General features: G+C 41.3%; 15 non-coding genes across 15 annotated transcripts; 12 read left to right on the top strand and 3 right to left on the bottom strand.

The window, feature by feature from the left end:
* Nucleotides 1-159: 159 nt before the first annotated feature.
* On the top strand, nt 160-241 carry trnas-gcu (transfer RNA serine (anticodon GCU)). The gene has a single exon. It is a non-coding gene; the product is annotated as a tRNA-Ser (tRNA).
* A 1,526-nt stretch (nt 242-1,767) lies between these two features.
* Nucleotides 1,768-1,849, top strand: trnas-gcu (transfer RNA serine (anticodon GCU)). The gene has a single exon. It is a non-coding gene; the product is annotated as a tRNA-Ser (tRNA).
* A 1,526-nt stretch (nt 1,850-3,375) lies between these two features.
* Nucleotides 3,376-3,457, top strand: trnas-gcu (transfer RNA serine (anticodon GCU)). The gene has a single exon. It is a non-coding gene; the product is annotated as a tRNA-Ser (tRNA).
* A 1,526-nt stretch (nt 3,458-4,983) lies between these two features.
* On the top strand, nt 4,984-5,065 carry trnas-gcu (transfer RNA serine (anticodon GCU)). The gene has a single exon. It is a non-coding gene; the product is annotated as a tRNA-Ser (tRNA).
* A 1,266-nt stretch (nt 5,066-6,331) lies between these two features.
* trnas-gcu (transfer RNA serine (anticodon GCU)) lies at nt 6,332-6,413 on the top strand. Its single transcript has one exon. It is a non-coding gene; the product is annotated as a tRNA-Ser (tRNA).
* A 1,267-nt stretch (nt 6,414-7,680) lies between these two features.
* trnas-gcu (transfer RNA serine (anticodon GCU)) lies at nt 7,681-7,762 on the top strand. The gene has a single exon. It is a non-coding gene; the product is annotated as a tRNA-Ser (tRNA).
* Nucleotides 7,763-10,311: 2,549 nt separating this feature from the next.
* trnas-gcu (transfer RNA serine (anticodon GCU)) lies at nt 10,312-10,393 on the top strand. The gene has a single exon. It is a non-coding gene; the product is annotated as a tRNA-Ser (tRNA).
* Nucleotides 10,394-11,914: 1,521 nt separating this feature from the next.
* On the top strand, nt 11,915-11,996 carry trnas-gcu (transfer RNA serine (anticodon GCU)). The gene has a single exon. It is a non-coding gene; the product is annotated as a tRNA-Ser (tRNA).
* A 1,775-nt stretch (nt 11,997-13,771) lies between these two features.
* On the top strand, nt 13,772-13,853 carry trnas-gcu (transfer RNA serine (anticodon GCU)). The gene has a single exon. It is a non-coding gene; the product is annotated as a tRNA-Ser (tRNA).
* A 1,266-nt stretch (nt 13,854-15,119) lies between these two features.
* On the top strand, nt 15,120-15,201 carry trnas-gcu (transfer RNA serine (anticodon GCU)). The gene has a single exon. It is a non-coding gene; the product is annotated as a tRNA-Ser (tRNA).
* A 1,920-nt stretch (nt 15,202-17,121) lies between these two features.
* trnas-gcu (transfer RNA serine (anticodon GCU)) lies at nt 17,122-17,203 on the top strand. The gene has a single exon. It is a non-coding gene; the product is annotated as a tRNA-Ser (tRNA).
* Nucleotides 17,204-18,470: 1,267 nt separating this feature from the next.
* On the top strand, nt 18,471-18,552 carry trnas-gcu (transfer RNA serine (anticodon GCU)). Its single transcript has one exon. It is a non-coding gene; the product is annotated as a tRNA-Ser (tRNA).
* Nucleotides 18,553-19,554: 1,002 nt separating this feature from the next.
* Nucleotides 19,555-19,637, bottom strand: trnal-cag (transfer RNA leucine (anticodon CAG)). The gene has a single exon. It is a non-coding gene; the product is annotated as a tRNA-Leu (tRNA).
* A 1,211-nt stretch (nt 19,638-20,848) lies between these two features.
* Nucleotides 20,849-20,931, bottom strand: trnal-cag (transfer RNA leucine (anticodon CAG)). The gene has a single exon. It is a non-coding gene; the product is annotated as a tRNA-Leu (tRNA).
* A 752-nt stretch (nt 20,932-21,683) lies between these two features.
* On the bottom strand, nt 21,684-21,766 carry trnal-cag (transfer RNA leucine (anticodon CAG)). The gene has a single exon. It is a non-coding gene; the product is annotated as a tRNA-Leu (tRNA).
* Nucleotides 21,767-22,102: the final 336 nt, after the last annotated feature.

Here is a 22,102-nt window from a genome sequence, read left to right as displayed (position 1 = left end):
ATGATGACTATCTGAATGAGGACTAGTTAAATGAGGTCTAGTTGAGTAAGGACTAGTTGAATGAGAGATATTTGATAAGGAGTAGTTGAATGATGACGCGTTGAGTAGGCACTAATTGAATTAGCAGTAATTGAGTAGGCACTAAATCAATGAGCAGAAGACGAGGTGGCCGAGTGGTTAAGGCGATGGATTGCTAATCCATTGTGCTCTGCACGCATGGGTTCAAATCCCATCCTCGTCGTGCTTACTTCTCCTGTGCTTTGAGGTTACTATGCAGTGGTGGTATCCCAGCATGGTTGGGTGATGTCTTCACTTGAAATAACCTAACATGCTCAATAGCATTACCTGTATGCTTCATTTTGTTTATATAGCGTCAATACAATACAAGCTAGGTGTATTCCAGAGACCAATCGCATGACCCCCAAGCAACTGTCAAATAAACAATGGCAAGGAACAACCCCCTTTTCAGAGAGAAGACATACCTGCTGAAAAGCAGGTGGCTAGAGCAAGGCGATGGATTGCTAATCCATTGTGCTTTGAACGCATGGGTTCAAATTCCATCCTCGTCGTGCTTACTTCTCCTGTGTTTTGAGGTTACTATGCAGTGGTGGTATCCCAGCATGGTTGGGTGCTGTCTTTGCTTGAAATAACCTAAGATGCTCGGTAGCATTACCTGTATGCTTCATTTTGTGGCTAGAACAAGAAGAGCAGTGAGATAGAAAAGAAAAAATGAAGAACAGGCAAAGGTGATACACAGATATGTTGTCAAAGGTAAACCAAGTGCAGATATATTAGTATTAATGAACCATTAACAGGAGAACAAACAGTTCTATGTAAATATGACTGTTACCTGGTTATTTGTTGGACTACAGAGACCACTATATAAATAGATGTAGACAGCACACATTGATGTCTAGTTGAACTGCATCATCGATGACTAGTTTAATGAGGACTAGTTGAATAATGACTAGTTAAATATCTAATCGTTGAATTGGGACTAGTTGAGTAAGGACTAATTGAATAAAGACGAGTTGAATAAGGGCTAGTTGAGTATGGACTTGTTGAATGAGTTTTAGATGAGCAAGGACGAGTTAAATAAGGGCAGTGAGATAGAAAAGAAAAAATGAAGAACAGGCAAAGGTGATACACAGATATGTTGTCAAAGGTAAAACAAGTGCAGATATATTAGTATTAATGAACCATTAACAGGAGAACGAACAGTTCTATGTAAATATGACTGTTACCTGGTTATTTGTTGGACTACAGAGACCACTATATAAATAGATGTAGACAGCACACATTGATGTCTAGTTGAACTGCATCATCGATGACTAGTTTAATGAGGACTAGTTGAATAATGACTAATTAAATATCTAATCGTTGAATTGGGACTAGTTGAGTAAGGACTAATTGAATAAAGACGAGTTGAATGAGGGCTAGTTGAGAATGGACTTGTTGAATGAGATTTAGATGAGCAAGGACGAGTTAAATAAGGGTGAGATGAATAAGGGCTATTTGATAAGGAGTAGTTGAATGATGACAAGTTGAGTAGGGACCATTTGAATAAGGACTAATAGTGAGGGGACAAGGTGAATGAGCATTAGTTTAATGATGACTATCTGAATGAGGACTAGTTAAATGAGGTCTAGTTGAGTAAGGACTAGTTGAATGAGAGATATTTGACAAGGAGTAGTTGAATGATGATGCGTTGAGTAGGCACTAATTGAATTAGCAGTAATTGAGTAGGCACTAAATCAATGAGCAGAAGACGAGGTGGCCGAGTGGTTAAGGCGATGGATTGCTAATCCATTGTGCTCTGCACGCATGGGTTCAAATCCCATCCTCGTCGTGCTTACTTCTCCTGTGCTTTGAGGTTACTATGCAGTGGTGGTATCCCAGCATGGTTGGGTGATGTCTTCACTTGAAATAACCTAACATGCTCAATAGCATTACCTGTATGCTTCATTTTGTTTATATAGCGTCAATACAATACAAGCTAGGTGTATTCCAGAGACCAATCGCATGACCCCCAAGCAACTGTCAAATAAACAATGGCAAGGAACAACCCCCTTTTCAGAGAGAAGACATACCTGCTGAAAAGCAGGTGGCTAGAGCAAGGCGATGGATTGCTAATCCATTGTGCTTTGAACGCATGGGTTCAAATTCCATCCTCGTCGTGCTTACTTCTCCTGTGTTTTGAGGTTACTATGCAGTGGTGGTATCCCAGCATGGTTGGGTGCTGTCTTTGCTTGAAATAACCTAAGATGCTCGGTAGCATTACCTGTATGCTTCATTTTGTGGCTAGAACAAGAAGAGCAGTGAGATAGAAAAGAAAAAATGAAGAACAGGCAAAGGTGATACACAGATATGTTGTCAAAGGTAAACCAAGTGCAGATATATTAGTATTAATGAACCATTAACAGGAGAACGAACAGTTCTATGTAAATATGACTGTTACCTGGTTATTTGTTGGACTACAGAGACCACTATATAAATAGATGTAGACAGCACACATTGATGTCTAGTTGAACTGCATCATCGATGACTAGTTTAATGAGGACTAGTTGAATAATGACTAGTTAAATATCTAATCGTTGAATTGGGACTAGTTGAGTAAGGACTAATTGAATAAAGACGAGTTGAATAAGGGCTAGTTGAGTATGGACTTGTTGAATGAGTTTTAGATGAGCAAGGACGAGTTAAATAAGGGCAGTGAGATAGAAAAGAAAAAATGAAGAACAGGCAAAGGTGATACACAGATATGTTGTCAAAGGTAAAACAAGTGCAGATATATTAGTATTAATGAACCATTAACAGGAGAACGAACAGTTCTATGTAAATATGACTGTTACCTGGTTATTTGTTGGACTACAGAGACCACTATATAAATAGATGTAGACAGCACACATTGATGTCTAGTTGAACTGCATCATCGATGACTAGTTTAATGAGGACTAGTTGAATAATGACTAATTAAATATCTAATCGTTGAATTGGGACTAGTTGAGTAAGGACTAATTGAATAAAGACGAGTTGAATGAGGGCTAGTTGAGAATGGACTTGTTGAATGAGATTTAGATGAGCAAGGACGAGTTAAATAAGGGTGAGATGAATAAGGGCTATTTGATAAGGAGTAGTTGAATGATGACAAGTTGAGTAGGGACCATTTGAATAAGGACTAATAGTGAGGGGACAAGGTGAATGAGCATTAGTTTAATGATGACTATCTGAATGAGGACTAGTTAAATGAGGTCTAGTTGAGTAAGGACTAGTTGAATGAGAGATATTTGACAAGGAGTAGTTGAATGATGATGCGTTGAGTAGGCACTAATTGAATTAGCAGTAATTGAGTAGGCACTAAATCAATGAGCAGAAGACGAGGTGGCCGAGTGGTTAAGGCGATGGATTGCTAATCCATTGTGCTCTGCACGCATGGGTTCAAATCCCATCCTCGTCGTGCTTACTTCTCCTGTGCTTTGAGGTTACTATGCAGTGGTGGTATCCCAGCATGGTTGGGTGATGTCTTCACTTGAAATAACCTAACATGCTCAATAGCATTACCTGTATGCTTCATTTTGTTTATATAGCGTCAATACAATACAAGCTAGGTGTATTCCAGAGACCAATCGCATGACCCCCAAGCAACTGTCAAATAAACAATGGCAAGGAACAACCCCCTTTTCAGAGAGAAGACATACCTGCTGAAAAGCAGGTGGCTAGAGCAAGGCGATGGATTGCTAATCCATTATGCTCTGCACGCATGGGTTCAAATTCCATCCTCGTCGTGCTTACTTCTCCTGTGTTTTGAGGTTACTATGCAGTGGTGGTATCCCAGCATGGTTGGGTGCTGTCTTTGCTTAAAATAACCTAAGATGCTCGGTAGCATTACCTGTATGCTTCATTTTGTGGCTAGAACAAGAAGAGCAGTGAGATAGAAAAGAAAAAATGAAGAACAGGCAAAGGTGATACACAGATATGTTGTCAAAGGTAAACCAAGTGCAGATATATTAGTATTAATGAACCATTAACAGGAGAACGAACAGTTCTATGTAAATATGACTGTTACCTGGTTATTTGTTGGACTACAGAGACCACTATATAAATAGATGTAGACAGCACACATTGATGTCTAGTTGAACTGCATCATCGATGACTAGTTTAATGAGGACTAGTTGAATAATGACTAGTTAAATATCTAATCGTTGAATTGGGACTAGTTGAGTAAGGACTAATTGAATAAAGACGAGTTGAATAAGGGCTAGTTGAGTATGGACTTGTTGAATGAGTTTTAGATGAGCAAGGACGAGTTAAATAAGGGCAGTGAGATAGAAAAGAAAAAATGAAGAACAGGCAAAGGTGATACACAGATATGTTGTCAAAGGTAAAACAAGTGCAGATATATTAGTATTAATGAACCATTAACAGGAGAACGAACAGTTCTATGTAAATATGACTGTTACCTGGTTATTTGTTGGACTACAGAGACCACTATATAAATAGATGTAGACAGCACACATTGATGTCTAGTTGAACTGCATCATCGATGACTAGTTTAATGAGGACTAGTTGAATAATGACTAGTTAAATATCTAATCGTTGAATTGGGACTAGTTGAGTAAGGACTAATTGAATAAAGACGAGTTGAATGAGGGCTAGTTGAGAATGGACTTGTTGAATGAGATTTAGATGAGCAAGGACGATTTAAATAAGGGTGAGATGAATAAGGGGTATTTGATAAGGAGTAGTTGAATGATGACGAGTTGAGTAGGGACCATTTGAATAAGGACTAATAGTGAGGGGACAAGGTGAATGAGCATTAGTTTAATGATGACTATCTGAATGAGGACTAGTTAAATGAGGTCTAGTTGAGTAAGGACTAGTTGAATGAGAGATATTTGATAAGGAGTAGTTGAATGATGATGCGTTGAGTAGGCACTAATTGAATTAGCAGTAATTGAGTAGGCACTAAATCAATGAGCAGAAGACGAGGTGGCCGAGTGGTTAAGGCGATGGATTGCTAATCCATTGTGCTCTGCACGCATGGGTTCAAATCCCATCCTCGTCGTGCTTACTTCTCCTGTGCTTTGAGGTTACTATGCAGTGGTGGTATCCCAGCATGCTTGGGTGATGTCTTCGCGTGAAATAACCTAACATGCTCAATAACATTACCTGTATGCTTCATTTTGTTTATATAGCGTCAATACAATACAAGCTAGGTGTATTCCAGAGACCAGTCGCATGACCCCCAAGCAACTGTCAAATAAACAATGGCAAGGAACAACCCCCTTTTCAGAGAGAAGACATACCTGCTGAAAAGCAGGTGGCTAGAGCAAGGCGATGGATTGCTAATCCATTGTGCTCTGCACGCATGGGTTCAAATTCCAAACTCGTCGTGCTTACTTCTCCTGTGCTTTGAGGTTACTATGCAGTGGTGGTATCCCAGCATGGTTGGGTGCTGTCTTTGCTTGAAATAACCTAAGATGCTCGGTAGCATTACCTGTATGCTTCCTTTTGTTTATATAGCGTCAATACAATACAAGCTAGGTGTATTCCAGAGACCAATCGAATGACCCCCAAGCAACTGTCAAATAAACAATGGCAAGGAACAACCCCCTTTTCAGAGAGAAGACATACCTGCTGAAAAGCAGGTGGCTAGAGCAAGAAGAGCAGTGAGATAGAAAAGAAAATATGAAGAACAGGCAAAGGTGATACACAGATATGTTGTCAAAGGTAAAACAAGTGCAGATATATTAGTATTAATGAACCATTAACAGGAGAACGAACAGTTCTATGTAAATATGACTGTTACCTGGTTATTTGTTGGACTACAGAGACCACTATATAAATAGATGTAGACAGCACACATTGATGTCTAGTTGAACTGCATCATCGATGACTAGTTTAATGAGGACTAGTTGAATAATGACTAGTTAAATATCTAATCGTTGAATTGGGACTAGTTGAGTAAGGACTAATTGAATAAAGACAAGTTGAATGAGGGCTAGTTGAGAATGGACTTGTTGAATGAGTTTTAGATGAGCAAGGACGAGTTAAATAAGGGTGAGATGAATAAGGGCTATTTGATAAGGAGTAGTTGAATGATGACGAGTTGAGTAGGGACCATTTGAATAAGGACTAATAGTGAGGGGACAAGGTGAATGAGCATTAGTTTAATGATGACTATCTGAATGAGGATAGTTAAATGAGGTCTAGTTGAATAAGGACTAGTTGAATGAGAGATATTTGACAAGGAGTAGTTGAATGATGATGCGTTGAGTAGGCACTAATTGAATTAGCAGTAATTGAGTAGGCACTAAATCAATGAGCAGAAGACGAGGTGGCCGAGTGGTTAAGGCGATGGATTGCTAATCCATTGTGCTCTGCACGCATGGGTTCAAATCCCATCCTCGTCGTGCTTACTTCTCCTGTGCTTTGAGGTTACTATGCAGTGGTGGTATCCCAGCATGCTTGGGTGATGTCTTCGCGTGAAATAACCTAACATGCTCAATAACATTACCTGTATGCTACATTTTGTTTATATAGCGTCAATACAATACAAGCTAGGTGTATTCCAGAGACCAGTCGCATGACCCCCAAGCAACTGTCAAATAAACAATGGCAAGGAACAACCCCCTTTTCAGAGAGAAGACATACCTGCTGAAAAGCAGGTGGCTAGAGCAAGGCGATGGACTGCTAATCCATTGTGCTCTGCACGCATGGGTTCAAATTCCAAACTCGTCGTGCTTACTTCTCCTGTGCTTTGAGGTTACTATGCAGTGGTGGTATCCCAGCATGGTTGGGTGCTGTCTTTGCTTGAAATAACCTAAGATGCTCGGTAGCATTACCTGTATGCTTCATTTTGTTTATATAGCGTCAATACAATACAAGCTAGGTGTATTCCAGAGACCAAACTAATGACCCCCAAGCAACTGTCAAATAAACAATGGCAAGGAACAACCCCCTTTTCAGAGAGAAGACATACCTGCTGAAAAGCAGGTGGCTAGAGCAAGAAGAGCAGTGAGATAGAAAAGAAAGAATGAAGAACAGGCAAAGGTGATACACAGATATGTTGTCAAAGGTAAAACAAGTGCAGATATATTAGTATTAATGAACCATTAACAGGAGAACGAACAGTTCTATGTAAATATGACTGTTACCTGGTTATTTGTTGGACTACAGAGACCACTATATAAATAGATGTAGACAGCACACATTGATGTCTAGTTGAACTGCATCATCGATGACTAGTTTAATGAGGACTAGTTGAATAATGACTAGTTAAATATCTAATCGTTGAATTGGGACTAGTTGAGTAAGGACTAATTGAATAAAGACGAGTTGAATGAGGGCTAGTTGAGAATGGACTTGTTGAATGAGATTTAGATGAGCAAGGACGATTTAAATAAGGGTGAGATGAATAAGGGGTATTTGATAAGGAGTAGTTGAATGATGACGAGTTGAGTAGGGACCATTTGAATAAGGACTAATAGTGAGGGGACAAGGTGAATGAGCATTAGTTTAATGATGACTATCTGAATGAGGACTAGTTAAATGAGGTCTAGTTGAGTAAGGACTAGTTGAATGAGAGATATTTGATAAGGAGTAGTTGAATGATGATGCGTTGAGTAGGCACTAATTGAATTAGCAGTAATTGAGTAGGCACTAAATCAATGAGCAGAAGACGAGGTGGCCGAGTGGTTAAGGCGATGGATTGCTAATCCATTGTGCTCTGCACGCATGGGTTCAAATCCCATCCTCGTCGTGCTTACTTCTCCTGTGCTTTGAGGTTACTATGCAGTGGTGGTATCCCAGCATGCTTGGGTGATGTCTTCGCGTGAAATAACCTAACATGCTCAATAACATTACCTGTATGCTTCATTTTGTTTATATAGCGTCAATACAATACAAGCTAGGTGTATTCCAGAGACCAGGGGCCTGTACTACGAAGCGGGATTTGGGGTTAGCGAGGTAACTTCAGGTTTAACCCTGGGTTTTCAGGACTACGACGGTGGTTCACTTCTTATCGGGGCACATCGCCATGGTAACTTATGCTGAACCGCTAACCTGCTCCGGAGCAGGTTATGTTCGAGATACAGATCGCCGGGTATAAAAGCACCGCCCACTGACCAATCAGCTCTCTTGGAAAATGGCATGCCCTTTCGAAGAGAATCTAGTGGAGCTCGGTGCGCGGATTGTGAGAGGATCCCTCCGAAGAGAACGCGTATTCAGGGACCACCAAAACCACTTTGCTTTCCCTGTATGAACGATCCAAAAAAATAAAGAAAAAAGGAAAAAAAGAAAAAAGAGGTGGAGGAGAAAATAAAAAATAAATCAATCAATGAATAAATAAAACAAATCATCACCCAAAATCCGATGTACAGTCAATCCAAAACTAATACCAATTAAATAAATAAATCAAGAAGAAATCAAAAAGAAGATGCATTTGTAAGGGGATAGCAAAAAAGGGATTTTCAATTTCGTCCCTCGAACATTCTGAGAAGTCACTTTAAAATACTAAACACCCCCCTCCTGAAAAAATAAAAAATAAAATAAAATAAATAAAAAAACCCAATTCTTTGGTACAGCATCAGCACAAGTTATCGGTCAACAACAATAGTTATAGAACCAATATATACAGGACTGTCTCAGAAAATTAGAATATTGTGATTTTCTGTAATGCAAACACAAAAACAAAAAAATGTCATACATTCTGGATTCATTACAAATCAACTGAAATATTGCAAGCCTTTTATTATTTTAATATTGCTGATCATGGTTTACAGTTTAAGATTAAGATTCCCAGAATATTCAAATATATGTTTATATCCCTATGAATTTACACATTTATACAGTCAGCGATCTTTTGCCAGCTGTCTTTCCTGCATTTTGCAGCTGCAACTGTGTTGCTTTTTGCCTGTATTATATGCCTATACTCATCATATTTCCGTAAAATTATAGTTTGCTCTTCGCTACTGAAATAAGCGGCTGTGACAGCGGACTTCTCCATGCTTGCGATTGGTCATGCGCTGAAAACACCGCCCCTTTTATGTGCACGCGCTCATATCCAGATTGGAGAAAGCTGGGTCGATCTACCGAGTTGATAACCCCCGTCGTGTGACCGCTTAGCGTGATTGCAATTGTCCCGCTTAGTGAATCTGGATAAGGAAAAGATATCCTGGATATGTTGAACTTGCTTCGTAGTACAGGCCCCAGTCGCATGACCCCCAAGCAACTGTCAAATAAACAATGGCAAGGAACAACCCCCTTTTCAGAGAGAAGACATACCTGCTGAAAAGCAGGTGGCTAGAGCAAGGCGATGGATTGCTAATCCATTGTGCTCTGCACGCATGGGTTCAAATTCCAAACTCGTCGTGCTTACTTCTCCTGTGCTTTGAGGTTACTATGCAGTGGTGGTATCCCAGCATGGTTGGGTGCTGTCTTTGCTTGAAATAACCTAAGATGCTCGGTAGCATTACCTGTATGCTTCCTTTTGTTTATATAGCGTCAATACAATACAAGCTAGGTGTATTCCAGAGACCAATCGAATGACCCCCAAGCAACTGTCAAATAAACAATGGCAAGGAACAACCCCCTTTTCAGAGAGAAGACATACCTGCTGAAAAGCAGGTGGCTAGAGCAAGAAGAGCAGTGAGATAGAAAAGAAAATATGAAGAACAGGCAAAGGTGATACACAGATATGTTGTCAAAGGTAAAACAAGTGCAGATATATTAGTATTAATGAACCATTAACAGGAGAACGAACAGTTCTATGTAAATATGACTGTTACCTGGTTATTTGTTGGACTACAGAGACCACTATATAAATAGATGTAGACAGCACACATTGATGTCTAGTTGAACTGCATCATCGATGACTAGTTTAATGAGGACTAGTTGAATAATGACTAGTTAAATATCTAATCGTTGAATTGGGACTAGTTGAGTAAGGACTAATTGAATAAAGACGAGTTGAATGAGGGCTAGTTGAGAATGGACTTGTTGAATGAGTTTTAGATGAGCAAGGACGAGTTAAATAAGGGTGAGATGAATAAGGGCTATTTGATAAGGAGTAGTTGAATGATGACGAGTTGAGTAGGGACCATTTGAATAAGGACTAATAGTGAGGGGACAAGGTGAATGAGCATTAGTTTAATGATGACTATCTGAATGAGGACTAGTTAAATGAGGTCTAGTTGAGTAAGGACTAGTTGAATGAGAGATATTTGATAAGGAGTAGTTGAATGATGACGCGTTGAGTAGGCACTAATTGAATTAGCAGTAATTGAGTAGGCACTAAATCAATGAGCAGAAGACGAGGTGGCCGAGTGGTTAAGGCGATGGATTGCTAATCCATTGTGCTCTGCACGCATGGGTTCAAATCCCATCCTCGTCGTGCTTACTTCTCCTGTGCTTTGAGGTTACTATGCAGTGGTGGTATCCCAGCATGGTTGGGTGATGTCTTCGCTTGAAATATCCTAAGATGCTCAATAGCATTACATGTATGCTTTATTTTGTATATATACCATCAATAAAATACAAGCTAGGTGCTTTCCAGAGACCAATCGCATGACCCCCAAGCAACTGTCAAATAAACAATGGCAAGGAACAACCCACTTTTCAGAGAGAAGACATACCTGCTGAAAAGCAGGTGGCTAAAGCAAGGTGATGGATTGCTAATCCATTGTGCTCTGCACACATGGGTTCAAATTCCATCCTCGTCGTGCTTACTTCTCCTGTGCTTTGAGGTTACTATCCAGTGGTGGTATCCCAGCATGGTTGGGTGCTGTCTTTGCTTGAAATAAGCTAAGATGCTCGGTAGCATTACCTGTATGCTTCATTTTAATAAACAATGGCAAGGTACAACCCCCTTTTCAGAGAGAGGACATACCTGCTGAAAAGCAGGTGGCTAGAGCAAGGCGATGGATTGCTAATCCATTGTGCTCTGCACGCATGGGTTCAAATTCCATCCTCGTCGTGCTTACTTCTCCTGTGCTTTGAGGTTACTATGCAGTGGTGGTATCCCAGCATGGTTGGGTGCTGTCTTTGCTTGAAATAACCTAAGATGCTCGGTAGCATTACCTGTATGCTTCATTTTGTTTATATAGCGTCAATACAATACAAGCTAGGTGTATTCCAGAGACCAAACTAATGACCCCCAAGCAACTGTCAAATAAACAATGGCAAGGAACAACCCCCTTTTCAGAGAGAAGACATACCTGCTGAAAAGCAGGTGGCTAGAGCAAGAAGAGCAGTGAGATAGAAAAGAAAGAATGAAGAACAGGCAAAGGTGATACACAGATATGTTGTCAAAGGTAAAACAAGTGCAGATATATTAGTATTAATGAACCATTAACAGGAGAACGAACAGTTCTATGTAAATATGACTGTTACCTGGTTATTTGTTGGACTACAGAGACCACTATATAAATAGATGTAGACAGCACACATTGATGTCTAGTTGAACTGCATCATCGATGACTAGTTTAATGAGGACTAGTTGAATAATGACTAGTTAAATATCTAATCGTTGAATTGGGACTAGTTGAGTAAGGACTAATTGAATAAAGACGAGTTGAATGAGGGCTAGTTGAGAATGGACTTGTTGAATGAGATTTAGATGAGCAAGGACGATTTAAATAAGGGTGAGATGAATAAGGGCTATTTGATAAGGAGTAGTTGAATGATGACGAGTTGAGTAGGGACCATTTGAATAAGGACTAATAGTGAGGGGACAAGGTGAATGAGCATTAGTTTAATGATGACTATCTGAATGAGGACTAGTTAAATGAGGTCTAGTTGAGTAAGGACTAGTTGAATGAGAGATATTTGATAAGGAGTAGTTGAATGATGATGCGTTGAGTAGGCACTAATTGAATTAGCAGTAATTGAGTAGGCACTAAATCAATGAGCAGAAGACGAGGTGGCCGAGTGGTTAAGGCGATGGATTGCTAATCCATTGTGCTCTGCACGCATGGGTTCAAATCCCATCCTCGTCGTGCTTACTTCTCCTGTGCTTTGAGGTTACTATGCAGTGGTGGTATCCCAGCATGCTTGGGTGATGTCTTCGCTTGAAATAACCTAACATGCTCAATAACATTACCTGTATGCTTCATTTTGTTTATATAGCGTCAATACAATACAAGCTAGGTGTATTCCAGAGACCAGTCGCATGACCCCCAAGCAACTGTCAAATAAACAATGGCAAGGAACAACCCCCTTTTCAGAGAGAAGACATACCTGCTGAAAAGCAGGTGGCTAGAGCAAGGCGATGGATTGCTAATCCATTGTGCTCTGCACGCATGGGTTCAAATTCCAAACTCGTCGTGCTTACTTCTCCTGTGCTTTGAGGTTACTATGCAGTGGTGGTATCCCAGCATGGTTGGGTGCTGTCTTTGCTTGAAATAACCTAAGATGCTCGGTAGCATTACCTGTATGCTTCATTTTAATAAACAATGGCAAGGTACAACCCCCTTTTCAGAGAGAGGACATACCTGCTGAAAAGCAGGTGGCTAGAGCAAGGCGATGGATTGCTAATCCATTGTGCTCTGCACGCATGGGTTCAAATTCCAAACTCGTCGTGCTTACTTCTCCTGTGCTTTGAGGTTACTATGCAGTGGTGGTATCCCAGCATGGTTGGGTGCTGTCTTTGCTTGAAATAACCTAAGATGCTCGGTAGCATTACCTGTATGCTTCATTTTAATAAACAATGGCAAGGTACAACCCCCTTTTCAGAGAGAGGACATACCTGCTGAAAAGCAGGTGGCTAGAGCAAGGCGATGGATTGCTAATCCATTGTGCTCTGCACGCATGGGTTCAAATTCCATCCTCGTTGTGCTTACTTCTCCTGTGCTTTGAGGTTACTATGCAGTGGTGGTATCCCAGCATGGTTGGGTGCTGTCTTTGCTTGAAATAACCTAAGATGCTCGGTAGCATTACCTGTATGCTTCATTTTGTTTATATAGCGTCAATACAATACAAGCTAGGTGTATTCCAGAGACCAAACTAATGACCCCCAAGCAACTGTCAAATAAACAATGGCAAGGAACAACCCCCTTTTCAGAGAGAAGACATACCTGCTGAAAAGCAGGTGGCTAGAGCAAGAAGAGCAGTGAGATAGAAAAGAAAGAATGAAGAACAGGCAAAGGTGATACACAGATATGTTGTCAAAGGTAAAACAAGTGCAGATATATTAGTATTAATGAACCATTAACAGGAGAACGAACAGTTCTATGTAAATATGACTGTTACCTGGTTATTTGTTGGACTACAGAGACCACTATATAAATAGATGTAGACAGCACACATTGATGTCTAGTTGAACTGCATCATCGATGACTAGTTTAATGAGGACTAGTTGAATAATGACTAGTTAAATATCTAATCGTTGAATTGGGACTAGTTGAGTAAGGACTAATTGAATAAAGACGAGTTGAATGAGGGCTAGTTGAGAATGGACTTGTTGAATGAGATTTAGATGAGCAAGGACGATTTAAATAAGGGTGAGATGAATAAGGGCTATTTGATAAGGAGTAGTTGAATGATGACGAGTTGAGTAGGGACCATTTGAATAAGGACTAATAGTGAGGGGACAAGGTGAATGAGCATTAGTTTAATGATGACTATCTGAATGAGGACTAGTTAAATGAGGTCTAGTTGAGTAAGGACTAGTTGAATGAGAGATATTTGATAAGGAGTAGTTGAATGATGATGCGTTGAGTAGGCACTAATTGAATTAGCAGTAATTGAGTAGGCACTAAATCAATGAGCAGAAGACGAGGTGGCCGAGTGGTTAAGGCGATGGATTGCTAATCCATTGTGCTCTGCACGCATGGGTTCAAATCCCATCCTCGTCGTGCTTACTTCTCCTGTGCTTTGAGGTTACTATGCAGTGGTGGTATCCCAGCATGCTTGGGTGATGTCTTCGCTTGAAATAACCTAACATGCTCAATAACATTACCTGTATGCTTCATTTTGTTTATATAGCGTCAATACAATACAAGCTAGGTGTATTCCAGAGACCAGTCGCATGACCCCCAAGCAACTGTCAAATAAACAATGGCAAGGAACAACCCCCTTTTCAGAGAGAAGACATACCTGCTGAAAAGCAGGTGGCTAGAGCAAGGCGATGGATTGCTAATCCATTGTGCTCTGCACGCATGGGTTCAAATTCCATCCTCGTCGTGCTTACTTCTCCTGTGCTTTGAGGTTACTATGCAGTGGTGGTATCCCAGCATGGTTGGGTGCTGTCTTTGCTTGAAATAACCTAAGATGCTCGGTAGCATTACCTGTATGCTTCCTTTTGTTTATATAGCGTCAATACAATACAAGCTAGGTGTATTCCAGAGACCAATCGAATGACCCCCAAGCAACTGTCAAATAAACAATGGCAAGGAACAACCCCCTTTTCAGAGAGAAGACATACCTGCTGAAAAGCAGGTGGCTAGAGCAAGAAGAGCAGTGAGATAGAAAAGAAAATATGAAGAACAGGCAAAGGTGATACACAGATATGTTGTCAAAGGTAAAACAAGTGCAGATATATTAGTATTAATGAACCATTAACAGGAGAACGAACAGTTCTATGTAAATATGACTGTTACCTGGTTATTTGTTGGACTACAGAGACCACTATATAAATAGATGTAGACAGCACACATTGATGTCTAGTTGAACTGCATCATCGATGACTAGTTTAATGAGGACTAGTTGAATAATGACTAGTTAAATATGTAATCGTTGAATTGGGACTAGTTGAGTAAGGACTAATTGAATAAAGACAAGTTGAATGAGGGCTAGTTGAGAATGGACTTGTTGAATGAGTTTTAGATGAGCAAGGACGAGTTAAATAAGGGTGAGATGAATAAGGGCTATTTGATAAGGAGTAGTTGAATGATGACGAGTTGAGTAGGGACCATTTGAATAAGGACTAATAGTGAGGGGACAAGGTGAATGAGCATTAGTTTAATGATGACTATCTGAATGAGGATAGTTAAATGAGGTCTAGTTGAATAAGGACTAGTTGAATGAGAGATATTTGACAAGGAGTAGTTGAATGATGATGCGTTGAGTAGGCACTAATTGAATTAGCAGTAATTGAGTAGGCACTAAATCAATGAGCAGAAGACGAGGTGGCCGAGTGGTTAAGGCGATGGATTGCTAATCCATTGTGCTCTGCACGCATGGGTTCAAATCCCATCCTCGTCGTGCTTACTTCTCCTGTGCTTTGAGGTTACTATGCAGTGGTGGTATCCCAGCATGGTTGGGTGATGTCTTCACTTGAAATAACCTAACATGCTCAATAGCATTACCTGTATGCTTCATTTTGTTTATATAGCGTCAATACAATACAAGCTAGGTGTATTCCAGAGACCAATCGCATGACCCCCAAGCAACTGTCAAATAAACAATGGCAAGGAACAACCCCCTTTTCAGAGAGAAGACATACCTGCTGAAAAGCAGGTGGCTAGAGCAAGGCGATGGATTGCTAATCCATTGTGCTCTGCACGCATGGGTTCAAATTCCATCCTCGTCGTGCTTACTTCTCCTGTGTTTTGAGGTTACTATGCAGTGGTGGTATCCCAGCATGGTTGGGTGCTGTCTTTGCTTGAAATAACCTAAGATGCTCGGTAGCATTACCTGTATGCTTCATTTTGTGGCTAGAACAAGAAGAGCAGTGAGATAGAAAAGAAAAAATGAAGAACAGGCAAAGGTGATACACAGATATGTTGTCAAAGGTAAACCAAGTGCAGATATATTAGTATTAATGAACCATTAACAGGAGAACGAACAGTTCTATGTAAATATGACTGTTACCTGGTTATTTGTTGGACTACAGAGACCACTATATAAATAGATGTAGACAGCACACATTGATGTCTAGTTGAACTGCATCATCGATGACTAGTTTAATGAGGACTAGTTGAATAATGACTAGTTAAATATCTAATCGTTGAATTGGGACTAGTTGAGTAAGGACTAATTGAATAAAGACGAGTTGAATAAGGGCTAGTTGAGTATGGACTTGTTGAATGAGTTTTAGATGAGCAAGGACGAGTTAAATAAGGGCAGTGAGATAGAAAAGAAAAAATGAAGAACAGGCAAAGGTGATACACAGATATGTTGTCAAAGGTAAAACAAGTGCAGATATATTAGTATTAATGAACCATTAACAGGAGAACGAACAGTTCTATGTAAATATGACTGTTACCTGGTTATTTGTTGGACTACAGAGACCACTATATAAATAGATGTAGACAGCACACATTGATGTCTAGTTGAACTGCATCATCGATGACTAGTTTAATGAGGACTAGTTGAATAATGACTAGTTAAATATCTAATCGTTGAATTGGGACTAGTTGAGTAAGGACTAATTGAATAAAGACGAGTTGAATGAGGGCTAGTTGAGAATGGACTTGTTGAATGAGTTTTAGATGAGCAAGGACGAGTTAAATAAGGGCAGTGAGATAGAAAAGAAAAAATGAAGAACAGGCAAAGGTGATACACAGATATGTTGTCAAAGGTAAAACAAGTGCAGATATATTAGTATTAATGAACCATTAACAGGAGAACGAACAGTTCTATGTAAATATGACTGTTACCTGGTTATTTGTTGGACTACAGAGACCACTATATAAATAGATGTAGACAGCACACATTGATGTCTAGTTGAACTGCATCATCGATGACTAGTTTAATGAGGACTAGTTGAATAATGACTAGTTAAATATCTAATCGTTGAATTGGGACTAGTTGAGTAAGGACTGATTGAATAAAGACGAGTTGAATGAGGGCTAGTTGAGAATGGACTTGTTGAATGAGATTTAGATGAGCAAGGACGATTTAAATAAGGGTGAGATGAATAAGGGGTATTTGATAAGGAGTAGTTGAATGATGACGAGTTGAGTAGGGACCATTTGAATAAGGACTAATAGTGAGGGGACAAGGTGAATGAGCATTAGTTTAATGATGACTATCTGAATGAGGACTAGTTAAATGAGGTCTAGTTGAGTAAGGACTAGTTGAATGAGAGATATTTGATAAGGAGTAGTTGAATGATGATGCGTTGAGTAGGCACTAATTGAATTAGCAGTAATTGAGTAGGCACTAAATCAATGAGCAGAAGACGAGGTGGCCGAGTGGTTAAGGCGATGGATTGCTAATCCATTGTGCTCTGCACGCATGGGTTCAAATCCCATCCTCGTCGTGCTTACTTCTCCTGTGCTTTGAGGTTACTATGCAGTGGTGGTATCCCAGCATGGTTGGGTGATGTCTTCGCTTGAAATAACCTAACATGCTCAATAACATTACCTGTATGCTTCATTTTGTTTATATAGCGTCAATACAATACAAGCTAGGTGTATTCCAGAGACCAATCGCATGACCCCCAAGCAACTGTCAAATAAACAATGGCAAGGAACAACCCCCTTTTCAGAGAGAAGACATACCTGCTGAAAAGCAGGTGGCTAGAGCAAGGCGATGGATTGCTAATCCATTGTGCTCTGCACGCATGGGTTCAAATTCCATCCTCGTCGTGCTTACTTCTCCTGTGCTTTGAGGTTACTATGCAGTGGTGGTATCCCAGCATGGTTGGGTGCTGTCTTTGCTTGAAATAACCTAAGATGCTTGGTAGCATTACCTGTATGCTTCCTTTTGTTTATATAGCGTCAATACAATACAAGCTAGGTGTATTCCAGAGACCAATCGAATGACCCCCAAGCAACTGTCAAATAAACAATGGCAAGGAACAACCCCCTTTTCAGAGAGAAGACATACCTGCTGAAAAGCAGGTGGCTAGAGCAAGAAGAGCAGTGAGATAGAAAAGAAAATATGAAGAACAGGCAAAGGTGATACACAGATATGTTGTCAAAGGTAAAACAAGTGCAGATATATTAGTATTAATGAACCATTAACAGGAGAACGAACAGTTCTATGTAAATATGACTGTTACCTGGTTATTTGTTGCACTACAGAGACCACTATATAAATAGATGTAGACAGCACACATTGATGTCTAGTTGAACTGCATCATCGATGACTAGTTTAATGAGGACTAGTTGAATAATGACTAATTAAATATCTAATCGTTGAATTGGGACTAGTTGAGTAAGGACTAATTGAATAAAGACGAGTTGAATGAGGGCTAGTTGAGAATGGACTTGTTGAATGAGATTTAGATGAGCAAGGACGAGTTAAATAAGGGTGAGATGAATGAGGGCTATTTGATAAGGAGTAGTTGAATGATGACGAGTTGAGTAGGGACCATTTGAATAAGGACTAATAGTGAGGGGACAAGGTGAATGAGCATTAGTTTAATGATGACTATCTGAATGAGGACCAGATAAATGAGGTCTAGTTGAGTGAGGACTAGTTGAATGAGAGATATTTGATAAGGAGTAGTTGAATGATGACGTGTTGAGTAGGCACTAATTGAATTAGCAGTAATTCAGTAGGGACTAAATCAATGAGCAGAAGACGAGGTGGCCGAGTGGTTAAGGCGATGGATTGCTAATCCATTGTGCTATGCACGCATGGGTTCAAATCCCATCCTCGTCGTGCTTGCTTCTACTGTGTTTTGAGGTGTTCCTTGGAGTTACTATGCAGTGGTGGTATCCCGGCATCGCCCGATGGTTCAAAAGTTGCTGTTCCGTGAGGGTTGAGGGTGGTCTTTCAGATCCCCTGCACCGATATAAAAGTTTAAAAGGAGATGGACACTGACTTTCCAATGACATTGGTGCACAGTTATTAAGTTCATTTATTTTCATTCAGATTCAGATTCAGATTACTTTATTTGCCATTTGTGTAACACACATAGGAATTTGTCACGTTGGTAACAGTGTGCCTACTCAGTATTCTTTTCACATGTAAATAAATAAAACACAGACACAAACACCGTAGTGAGGAATAAACAAAAATAAAGTGCAGGCATATACAGAAATATATACAGAAAGGTAGTAAGCCCCTGTTGCAAGGGGAGCTGCTGGGGTCTGGTGGTGAAGCTTCTGGGGTCTGGTGGTGAAGCTGCTGGTGGTGAAGCTGCTGGTGGTGAAGCTGGTGGGGTCTGGTGGTGAAGCTGCTGGGGTCTGGTGGTGAAAGCTAATGGGGTCTGGTGGTGGAAGCTGCTGGGGTCTGGTGGTGAAACTGTCGGGGCCTGGTGTTTGAAGCTGCTGGGGTCTGTTGATGGAAGCTGGTGGGGTCTGGTGTTGGAAGCTGTTGGGGCTTGGTGGTGAAACTAGTGGTGGTGAAGCCTCTGGGGTCTGGTGTTGGAAGCTGCTGGGCTCTGGTCGTGAAGCTGCTGGTGGTGAAGCTGTTGGCACTGAAGCTTCTGGGGTCTGATGGTAGAAGCTGCTGGGACCTGGTGGTGAAACTGATGGGGTCTGGTTGTGGAAGCTGTTGGGTTCTGGTGGTGAAGCTGCTGGCGTCTGGTGGTGGAAGCTGCTGTGGCCTGGTGTTGGAAGTTGCATGGGCCTGGTGGTGGAAGCTGCTTCGGTTCAGGGTAGGATTAACTGTTTTTCATAAAATGTTTCCGAATGCCTGTATAACATGTCTCATTAACAATGTCAGGAGTGGGATTTGAACCCACGCCTCCAAAAGAGACTGCGACCTGAACGCAGTGCCTTGGACCGCTCGGCCATCCTGACAGTTTTCAGGTATTGTAACAAGGTAAAAATGTAAAAAAGGAAAGGCTCTTGTCTGAAAAATCCAGACAGGGTCATGGAGAGACTTGTTCCTGGTAACAAGATTATAAATTGTTCTCACAGATTTCATCTCTAAACTGGATGGGTTCAAATGAAAATAAACCTGGAGGAAGTGTCATCTACCCTAGGCTAGTTTTAGCAATAAAAAGAAAGGAGTGCCACTGAATTGGGATTCAGAAGATTCTCCCTTCAGTCAGGGCTGTCTGGTCTGATTCAAAAGTTACTGTTCCGTGAGGGTTGAGGGTGGTCTCTCAGATCCACTGCACTGATATAAAAGTTTAAAAGGAAATGGACACTGACTTTCCAATGACATTGGTGCACAGTTATAAAGTTCAATTGTTTTCATGAGTATCTCAAAGCTGTAGCACAATCCTTTGGATTTGGGCAGGGGCAGGAGTGGCAGGGCAGGAGTATGTGTCAGTCTCAGTCTTTATTTAGAGCAAATCCATGTTCACCACCTCCAGCGTCAGCAGGAATCCTTAGGAAAGGTAGTAATCCCCTGTTGCAAGGGGAGCTGCTGGGGTCTGGTGGTGAAGCTTCTGGGGTCTGGTGTTGGAAGCTGCTGGGGTCTGGTGGTGAAGCTGCTGGTGGTGAAGCTGGTGGGGTCTGGTGGTGAAGCTGCTGGGGTCTGGTGGTGAAAGCTAATGGGGTCTGGTGGTGGAAGCTGCTGGGGACTGGTGGTGAAACTGTTGGGGCCTGGTGTTTGAAGCTGCTGGGGTCTGTTGATGGAAGCTGCTGGGGTCTGGTGTTGGAAGCTGTTGGGGCTTGTTGGTGAAACTGCTGATGGTGAAGCTTCTGGGGTCTGGTGTTGGAAGCTGCTGGGCTCTTGTGATGAAGCTGTTGGCAGTGAAGCTTCTGGGGTCTGATGGTAGAAGCTGCTGGGACCTGGTGGTGAAACTGATGGGGTTTGGTGGTGGAAGATGTTGGGTTCTGGTGGTGAAGCTGCTGGGGTATGGTGGTGGAAGCTGCTGGCGTCTGGCGTTGGAAGCTGATGGCGTCTGGTGGTGGAAGCTGCTGTGGCCTGGTGGTGGATGCTGTGGCCTGGTGTTGGAAGTTACTGGGGCCTGGTGGTGTAAGCTGCTGCGGTTCAGGGTAGGATTAACTGTTTTTCATAAAATGTTTCCAAATGCCTGTATAACATGTCTCATTAACAATGTCAGGAGTGGGAATTGAACCCACGCCTCCAACAGAGAATGTGACCTGAACGCAGCACCTTGGACCGCTCGGCCATCCTGACAGTTTTCAGGTACTGTAACAAGGTAAAAATGCAAAAAATGAAAGGTTCTTGTCTGAAAAATCCAGACAGGGTCATGGAAAGACTTGTTCCTGGTAACAAGATTATGAATTGTTCTCACAGATTTCATCTCTCCACTGGATGAGTTCAAATGAAACTAAACCTGGAGGAAGTGTCATCTACCCTAGGTTAGTTTTAGCAATAAAAAGAAAGGGGTGCCACTGAATTGGGATTCAGAAGATTCTCCCTTCAGTCAGGGCTGTCTGGTCTGATTCAAAAGTTACTGTTCCGTGAGGGTTGAGGTTGGTCTTGCAGATCCCCTGCACCGATATACAAGTTTAAAAGGAGATGGACACTGACTTTCCAATGACATTGGTGCAAAGTTATTAAGTTCAATTATTTTCATGAGTATCTCAAAGTTGTAGCACAATCCTTTGGATTTGGGCAGGGGCAGGATTGGCAGGGCAGGAGTATGTGTCAGTCTCAGTCTTTATTTAGAGCAAAACCATGTTCACCACCTCCAGCGTCAGCAGGAATCCTTAGGAAAGGTAGTAATTCCCTGTTGCAAGGGGAGCTGCTGGGGTCTGGTGGTGAAGCTTCAGGGGTCTGGTGGTGAAGTTGCTGGTGGTGAAGCTGCTGTCGCCTGGTGTTGGAAGTTACTGAGGCCTGGTGGTGGAAGCTGCTGTGGCCAGGGTAGGATTAACTGTTTTTCATAAAACTTTTCTGAATGCCTGTATAAAATGTCACATTAACAATGTCAGGAGTGGGATTTGAACCCACGCCTCCAACAGAGACTGCGACCTGAACGCAGCGCCTTGGACCGCTCGGCCATCCTGACAGTTTTCAGGTATTGTAACAAGGTAAAAATGTAAAAAATGAAAGGCTCTAGTCTTAAAAATCTAGACAGGGTCATGGAGAGACTTGTTCCTGGTAACAAGATTATAAATTGTTCTCACAGATTTCATCTCTCCACTGGATGGGTTCAAATGAAACTAAACCTGGAGGAAGTGTCATCTACCCTAGACTAGTTTTAGCAATAAAAAGAAAGGGGTGCCACTGAATTGGGATTCAGAAGATTCTCCCTTCAGTCAGGGCTGTCTGGTCTGATTCAAAAGTTACTGTTTCGTACTGTTTCAGATCACCAGAGAGGATTTGAACCCACGCCGCCAACAGA

This window comes from Cololabis saira, chromosome 15, assembly GCF_033807715.1.
Source record: "Cololabis saira isolate AMF1-May2022 chromosome 15, fColSai1.1, whole genome shotgun sequence".
In the NCBI taxonomy this organism is placed as follows: Eukaryota; Metazoa; Chordata; class Actinopteri; order Beloniformes; family Belonidae; genus Cololabis; species Cololabis saira.
This window is presented reverse-complemented; position numbering and strand designations above follow the sequence as displayed.